Here is an 8,252-nt window from a genome sequence, read left to right as displayed (position 1 = left end):
GGAGGCTCGGCCAATGGGAAAAAGAGGCTCCGCCAGCAGCGCTGCAGCCGGGCAGAGCCCGCGCCGGAGCCGCGAAAGCGAAACGAAAGTCCGCTCCGGGAAACAGCTGCCACGCGGGCGGGCGGGCGGGCGAGCGGGGTTGGGGGGAGGGCAGCCCCGCCGCGGCAGAGCCCCGGGCGGGCAGGCGGCGCCGCTCCCATCGAGGCCCTCCCGGGGCTGCCCAACAACAGGCAAAGTTTGGGCAAGCCCCCCCCCCCCGAAGACCGGGGGCGCGCGCCCTGGGCCAGTGGCGGAGCTGGGGGGGGCGGAGCAGCCAGTCTGGCGGGGGGCAAGCGGCCCCTCCCTCCGGAGCCATTCCCGGCGGGGGGAGCCGTACGTTAACATAAACTGGCAAAAGAAATGTAAGAAGGTGATACGGGAGGCCAAGAAAGACTTGGAGGAGTGTTTGGCCAGCAACATTAAGGGGAATAATAATTATAATTATTGAGTACGTGCTCCTCTTTTATTCAGCAGGGGGAGAGTAACTGGCCCTCCTCACCCCAGCAGTGTCTGTTCTAGTGGCTGTCTGCAGGTATTCATTTGCATCTTTTTAGATTGTGAGCCCTTTTGGGACAGGGAGCCATTTAGTTATTTGATTTTTCTCTGTAAACCGCTTTGTGAACTTTGAGTTGAAAAGCGGTATATAAATACTGTTAATAATAATTAAGGGGAATAATAAAAGCTTCAAATACGTTAAAAGCAGGAAGCCTGCTAGAGAAGCAGTTGGCCCGCTGGACAGTAAGAGAGGGAAAGGGGAGATAAAATGAGACTTGGAGATGGTTGTTGGCAACCTTCAGTCACGGAAGACTCTGGTATCGCGCTCTGAAAGGTGGTTCTGGCACAGCGTCTAGTGTGGCTGAAAAGGCCAATCCGGGAGTGACAATCCCTTCCACACCGGGAGCAAGTGCAGTCTGTCCCTGGTCTGTCTCCCTGGCTATGGGCCTTCCTTCTTTAAGAACATAAGAACAGCCCCACTGGATCAGGCCACAGGCCCATCTAGTCCAGCTTCCTGTATCTCACAGCGGCCCACCAAATGCCCCAGGGAGCACACCAGATAAGATACTTTGCCTCTTAGCCTCAGACTGTTGGCCAAGTGTCTCTTCAAACTGGGAAAGGCCATGCTGCACAGCCTGCCTCCAAGCGGGCCGCTCAGAGGCCAGGGTTTCCCACCTGTTGAGCTCCACTCCTAAGGCCTTCAGATCCCTCTTGCAGATGTCCTTGTATCACAGCTGTGGTCTACCTGTAGGGCGCTTTCCTTGCACGAGTTCTCCATGGAGATGGCAGAGAAATTAAATGAGTTCTTTGCATCTGCTTTCATGGCAGAAGACCTCAGGCAGATACTGCTGCCTGAATGGCCCCTCTTGACCAAGGAATTAAGTCAGATAGAGGTAAAATGAGAAGACATAACAGACAAGAAAATATTTCTTTACTCAGGGTGTAATTAGTCTGTGGAACTCCTTGCCACAGGAAGTAGTTATGGTGTCTTGCCTGGATGTCTTTAAGAGGGGATTTGACAAATTTCTGGAGGAGAAGTTCATCACGGGTTACAAGTCATGGTAGGTGTGTGTAAGTTCCTGGTTATAGAGGTCGGCTACCTGAGATTGCCAGATGCAGCGGAGGGCACCAGGAAGCGGGTTGTGTCTTCTTGTCTTGTCTTGAAGCATTTGGTGGGCCTCTGTGAGATACAGGAAGCTGGACTCGATGGGCCTTTGACCTGATCCAGCGGGGCTCTGCTTACATTCTATGCCCATTGATAAGAACATAAGAAGAGCCCCGCTGGGTCAGGCCAAAGGCCCATCGAGTCCAGCTTCCTGTATCTCACAGTGGCCCACCAAATGCTTCAGGGAGCACAGAAGGACAACAAGTCACAACCTGCTTCCTGGTGTCCTCCCCTGCATCTGGCAATCTGAGGCAGCCTACCTCTAAAACCAGGAGCTTGCACACACCTACCATGCCTTGTAACCTGTGATTAAGCTGTGACAATCCTTTCCAATTAAAACTCCTCTCCCCACGTGGAACAGAGCACTCAAGTACCAAACTTGTATGGATGGAGCAAAATGCAGATGGGGGCTAATCAGGAAAACAGCAAGGATGGAGGGTTCACCTGCCAGGCCCTTGGACCAGACTCTTGGCCCCTGTAGTTCCAGCAGCCTTTGCAAACAAGCTCCACAACTGATCCTATTCAGAGCTGCTTCGTATCCGGTTTGACTTTCTGCTCCTACCCAGCGAGAGGCCACAGACAGCCCTCCTTGCTGGGTGCAGACACCAGCAAGAGAGCCTGTGGGGTTAAACCCTTCACACCTCTGGTATTAGCAGAAATGCCAACGATGGCACCTCTGATTATCCTCTGCAGCATCAGGAGCAGGACTGCAACATTTCGTGCGGAGCCCCACACCCAGGAAACAGCTCCATTGCAAAATCAGGTGTCTCTGGGCATGTGCAAAGTGCAGATTGGCCTGGCTCACTGCAGGCCCTGGTTAATTTCACAGGAAGGAAGCAGGTCTATTTTGGCTCATGAGAACGGAGGCTGAAACTTCCAGGCTGTGCAAGAGGAAATATCTGTGGCCACAGCAGCTAATAATAATAATAACAACTTTATTTTTACCCCGCCTTTCTCCCCGAAGGGACTCAAGGCAGCTTACAAAGGATTAAAAACATAATTTAAAAAACAAATAAAAACGTATTAACACATCATAAAAAACAGCAGTCAGAATAAAAAATAGGTAAAAAGAGCATAGAGCAGCAGCAAGTCATAAAAGAATCAGGCCTGTAAAAAATATTAAAAGATATTAAAAAGATGTTAAAAAGGCCAAGAACTCAGAAGGCCTGTTTAAACAGCAGGGTCTTCAGGCCTCGCCGAAAGGTCTCAAGAGAGGGAGCCATTCTCAAGTCAAGGGGAAGGGAGTTCCATAACGTTGGTGCCACTACTGAGAAGGCCCTATTTCTTGCCGCCGCCCCACGTACCTCCCTAGGTGGCGGCACTTGTAAAAAGGCCTTCTCTGATGACCTAAGAGGACGAGCCGGATTGTACGGGAGTAGGCGATCTCTAAGATACCCTGGCCCAGAGCAGTATAGGGCTTTAAAGGTCAAAACCAGCACCTTAAATTGGGCCCGGAAACGAATGGGCAGCCAATGCAGCCGCTGGAGAAGTGGACTGACAAAGTCGAACCGCCTACCTCCAGTAACCACACGGGCTGCCGCATTCTGCACTAGTTGCAGTTTCCGAACCATCTTCAAGGGCAGCCCCACATAGAGCGCATTACAGTAATCTAATCTCGATGTCACCGAGGCATGGATCACCGTGGCCAGGTCTGCACGATCCAAGTACGGCCGCAGCTGGCGCACCAGCCGAAGCTGAGCGAAGGCCCCCCTAGCCACAGCCGCCACCTGGGAATCCAGGAGCAGCTGCGAATCCAGGTGGACCCCCAAGCTGTGGACCTGCTCCTTCAAAGGGAGTGCAACCCCATTCAGCGCAAGCCGATAGTCCAGCACCTGCATCGAGGATTTCCGAACCAGGAGAGCCTCTGTCTTATCTGGATTTAATTTCAGCTTGTTAGCCCCCATCCAGATCCTCACTGCCTCCAGACAGCGCTCCAGGCCCTCAACCGCTACCTTGGAGTCTGGAGGAAAGGAGAGATAGAGCTGGGTGTCATCGGCATATTGATGGCATCCCACTCCAAAGCCCCAGATGACCTCTCCCAGCGGTTTCATGTAGATGTTAAATAGCATGGGGGACAGAATTGAGCCCTGTGGCACCCCACATCTCAAGCACCACCATCTGGGACCGACCCTCCAAGTAGGAGCGGAACCACTGCAAAACAGTGCCTCCAGCTCCCAACTCGGCCAGTCGACCCAGAAGGATACCATGGTCGATGGTATCGAAAGCCGCCGAGAGGTCCAGCAGGACCAACAGGGACGCACTCCCCCTGTCCAGTCCCCGGCGTAGGTCATCCACCAAGGCGACCAAGGCGGTTTCCATCCCAAAGCCCGGCCTGAAGCCAGATTGAAAAGGATCCAGATAATCCGCTTTATCCAAGGCCCTCTGGAGTTGGGCCGCCACCACCCGCTCAATTACCTTGCCCAGAAACGGGATGTTGGAGACTGGCCGGTAGTTATCTTACACAGTGGAATCCAGGGAGGGCTTCTTCAGGAGGGGGCGAACCACTGCCCGTTTCAAAGCGAGTGGTAACGTCCCCTCCATCAAGGAAGAGTTGACCACCCTCCCTGTCCACTCAGCCAGTCCACCCCGGGCAGCTCTTATCAGCCAAGCTGGGCAAGGGTCAAACAGGCAGGCAGATGGCCTCACACTCCAAAGGAGTCTGTCCACATCCTCAGGCTGCACAAGCTGAAAAGAATCCCACAACACAGGACAAGCAGTTGCCAAGGGGACATCGTCAGACACTGTCAATGTGGCATCCAAGTTGTGACGAATACGATCGATTTTATCTGCAAAATGTTGCGCAAACACGTCACAGCGGCTGACCGTGTATTCCTCCTGGTCCACTGGCAGGGCCTGATGGAGGAGGCCCCGCACCACACGGAACAGCTCTGCCGGACGGTTGTCAGCAGACGCAATGGTAGCAGAGAAGAACAATCTCTTCGCTACTACCACCGCCACGGAATAGGCTCTGTAATGAGCTCTACTCCGTGTCCGATCGGATTCATCCCGAGTTTTCTGCCACCATCGCTCTAGACGCCTTCCCTGCCGCTTCATCCTTCGCAGCTCCTCAGTGAACCAGCTACACAGCCACTCGGTGCAGCCACTCCCCACTGGGGACACCATTTTGCACTTGTGGCTTCCCTGCAGCACAAAATGTCTTCTGATGCCGAGGGTGCAACTGCCCCACCCCCATCAGACCAGAGGTTCCTTATGATTGTGAGGCAGAAACTGAAAGCCACAACAGTGCTGGAAGGCGGCTGCCTGAGTGGGGAATCCTGTAAGCAGAACTTTCTATCTGCTGAATGCTGCTTCAGCCACCCTCCCAGGCTGCTGTGCCCTGGTGTCCAAGGAGGAAGCCGTGTCCAGGAAGGGGCCATCTGGGCCTTTATTCCAGCCCCCGCGGAGGGCATCGCTGGCTCTGCCTGTGCCACTCGGCCTTCTACTCCCAGCTGCCGCAAGGTCATCTCAGCAGTGCTGTAACTTCACCACTGGGCAAAGCAGTCCAGGGAGGCTTATCCAGCGAACTGGAATCGAACTTCAGATGTCCTGTTTGCTTGAAGCCCAACCCAAACCCCTTCAACCCTTCAAGACAGCAAGTGAGTCCGTATTGCTGCCTCTGCCTGATGCTCTGCTGCCCCCTGCTGTCAGGTGCCTGCTCCCATTTAAAGAAAATCAGGTGGTTTCTGAGAAATCGAAACAGGAACTGGGTGAGCAGATGGGGGGGGCACCCAGAGAGCAGGGACAAGACAGGGCTGCTGTCAACAACTGAGTCACATGGATGTGGAAACTGGTTCTGCAGGAGCGATACAAACACTGGCAGAAGTAGCCCTTTCATTTCACCAACATCTTTCTTTATTTAAAATTTTCCCAGCTGCCTTCCAGTCTCACTGCAGGGACCAGCCCGGCAGCCCACAATCCGTAGCATAACCATTTAAAGCAGCAATTAAAAAAAATAATCAGACAATAAAAAATCAGCAGGCAACATGACACACAAGAACCACACGGAGGCACACAGGTGGGGGGTCATGACAAAAAGGCACCAGGTCCTAGGCTTAGTGACAGAGTGGGACACTTTCGCAACCCACAGAGCTCTTCTGCAGGCCCAGCACTATATACACTGGGTGCCAGGCTGGAAAGTTGCCTCTGTCTAAGCTCAGAGATGCGAAGAGTTGAAGCTGGGCCCTTCTGCATGCAGAGGAAGGGTGTTTCCATTTCTTGTTGGCATCCTTTAGTCTCAGAAGACTATGGTATCGCGCTCTGAATGGTGGCTCTGGAACAGAGTGTCCTCTCCAGTGCGCGAAGCCTGGGTAAAGTAGATATGGAGGACAGGCTGTTACCCACAAAGCAAATCCCCCCTCTCCACGTCGCTGAAATGGTCCAATGGAAAGGCAGAGGCCAATACGGTTGGTTCCAGCGGCGTCGCAGGAGTCGCCAGAACGTGACTGTGTTCAGCCATGAACTGCCTCAGGGACTCCGGCTCCGGATTTTGCCTCGAGGTTGACTCCTGAAGCCTTTTCCATAACTGAATGTAGCCACAAGGCAGTGGAGGTTTGGGATCAGAGTTTTCCTTCTCTCAGATGAGCTGCCTTCCCAGGCTGACGAGCCCCATCTACCCGGTGGCTGTTTAGTCGCCTCTTACGACAAGTACAGCCAAACTGAGGGCCTATTCTTATCCCCAGCCCCCAGGGGATTTCCCAGTTGTTTCCATTAAGCTGCAGTTTAACATAGCATAAGAACATAAGAAGAGCCCCGATGGATCAGGCCAAAGGCCCATTTAGTCCAGCTTCCTGTATCTTGCAGTGGCCCACCAAATGCCCCAGGGAGCACACCAGACAACAAGAGGCCTCATCCTGGTGCCCTCCCTTGCATCTGGCATTCTGACATAACCCATTTCTAAAATCAGAGGTTGCGCATACACATCATGGCTTGTGTATAAATTGTGCAAAGCTTCCTTTGCAGCAGGAAGGCAGCTCAGGCCAGAGGCTCACAGGCTCCCCTGGAGCTTTTGCCCTGCGGCCAAGAAATGCAGTGGGAAGGAAGAGGCAAATGCCTGGGAAAGAAACACCGGAAGCCATAGGAAGGGTTTGACCTTCCTCAGGGCTGGTGAGTTCTTTAGCAGGAGCTGCAGGGCTGAAAAGGAGAGTCCCAGTTTATTTCATTTATTGTAACACATTTTTACCCCCCTCTCACACCCCTACGCCAGGGGCATCCAAGGCCACTTATATATATAAGTAGATATTATCAGCAGTAGATAAAAATTTAAGAGGAACAAAAAAATGTCGCTGTACAGCAGAAAATGATGAAATAAAGTAAAGCCATCAAAAAGAAGCAATAAAGGGTGAGCACTCCTGATGTGGAAGGACAGGAACTCATGCAGGAGTTTCCTTCTGCCAGTCCTGTACTTTTGTGCAGGTCCTCTTCACTTCACTGGCTTCTCACCTGCCTGGTCAGCCCCTTCTTGTTAAGACTCACCTGATCCCCCCCCACAAGATTCCCCCTTTACACTTCCCTTCATTAGCTACAGGCTTCCCACTGCAGCTGAGACTCAGATCACAAGCCTATGCATGTCTACTCAGAAGTAAGTCCCATTGTGTCCAGGAAAGTGTGTATAGGATTGCAGGCTCAATATCCTGTTAGAACGCTATAGAATGCAGGGAATTCCGGGTGCTGTCACACTCAAGGGGTCTGGGAATCCTCTGTATTCTCAGGAACCTGAATACATTGGGAACCCTCCTGCAGCAAGGGGGAAAAACACTGAGACTCATTGGGTAGGATTATATGGGCAGTGTGAGCAGATACCATAACTGCAAGAGGGCAAAGCACCACAGAATGTAGGACATCCAAGAAAAATATAGGACATGATCAAATACAAGCTAAAAACACTCGTATATTGATTTCATGCAGTTAAACATATTACTTATTAAATTTAAAACTAAATTACATATAATTTATTAATTACAAGAAGGCTCTGCACTGCCTGCAGGGGTCCACTCACAGGGAAAAGGAAATTTTCCAAAACATGAGGCTAAAAGAGAGGACATGTCCTGGGGTAAAAAAAGGGTGTCCGGTCATCCTGTATATGGGGGAAGGCAGTCCTGGAGGTATCCTGGTCTGATGCCATATAGGGCTTTAAAGGCCATCACCCACACCTTGAATTGGGCTCAGAATCGAACGGGCAGCCAATGTAGCTACCAGGCCAATGGCATTACAGACTCAGCATGCTAAGCTCCAGAGACCACCCATGCCACTGAGTTCTACACCACCTGCAGCTTCCAAACTGTTTTCAAGGGTAGCCCCATGTAGAGTGCATTACAGTAGTCAAAGAGAGATGTCACTAGGGCATGGACCTCCATTACCATGGAACACAAGAGAGACCTTTGGATGCTGGTGGACTGCCAGCGTATGGTGGTGGTGGTGGTGAAGAAGAAGGCCAGTTCCATACTCTGGAACATAAAAAAGGAGATTGAGAATAAAATGGCCAATATTATAATGCCATTGTACAAATTGATGGTAAGGCCAAATCTGGAGTATTGTGGCCAGTTCTGGTGGCCAC

This window comes from Tiliqua scincoides, chromosome 2 (assembly GCF_035046505.1).
Source record: "Tiliqua scincoides isolate rTilSci1 chromosome 2, rTilSci1.hap2, whole genome shotgun sequence".
Lineage (NCBI taxonomy): Eukaryota > Metazoa > Chordata > Lepidosauria > Squamata > Scincidae > Tiliqua > Tiliqua scincoides.
The sequence above is the reverse complement of the archived record's forward strand: the minus strand, read 5'-3'. Positions refer to the sequence as shown.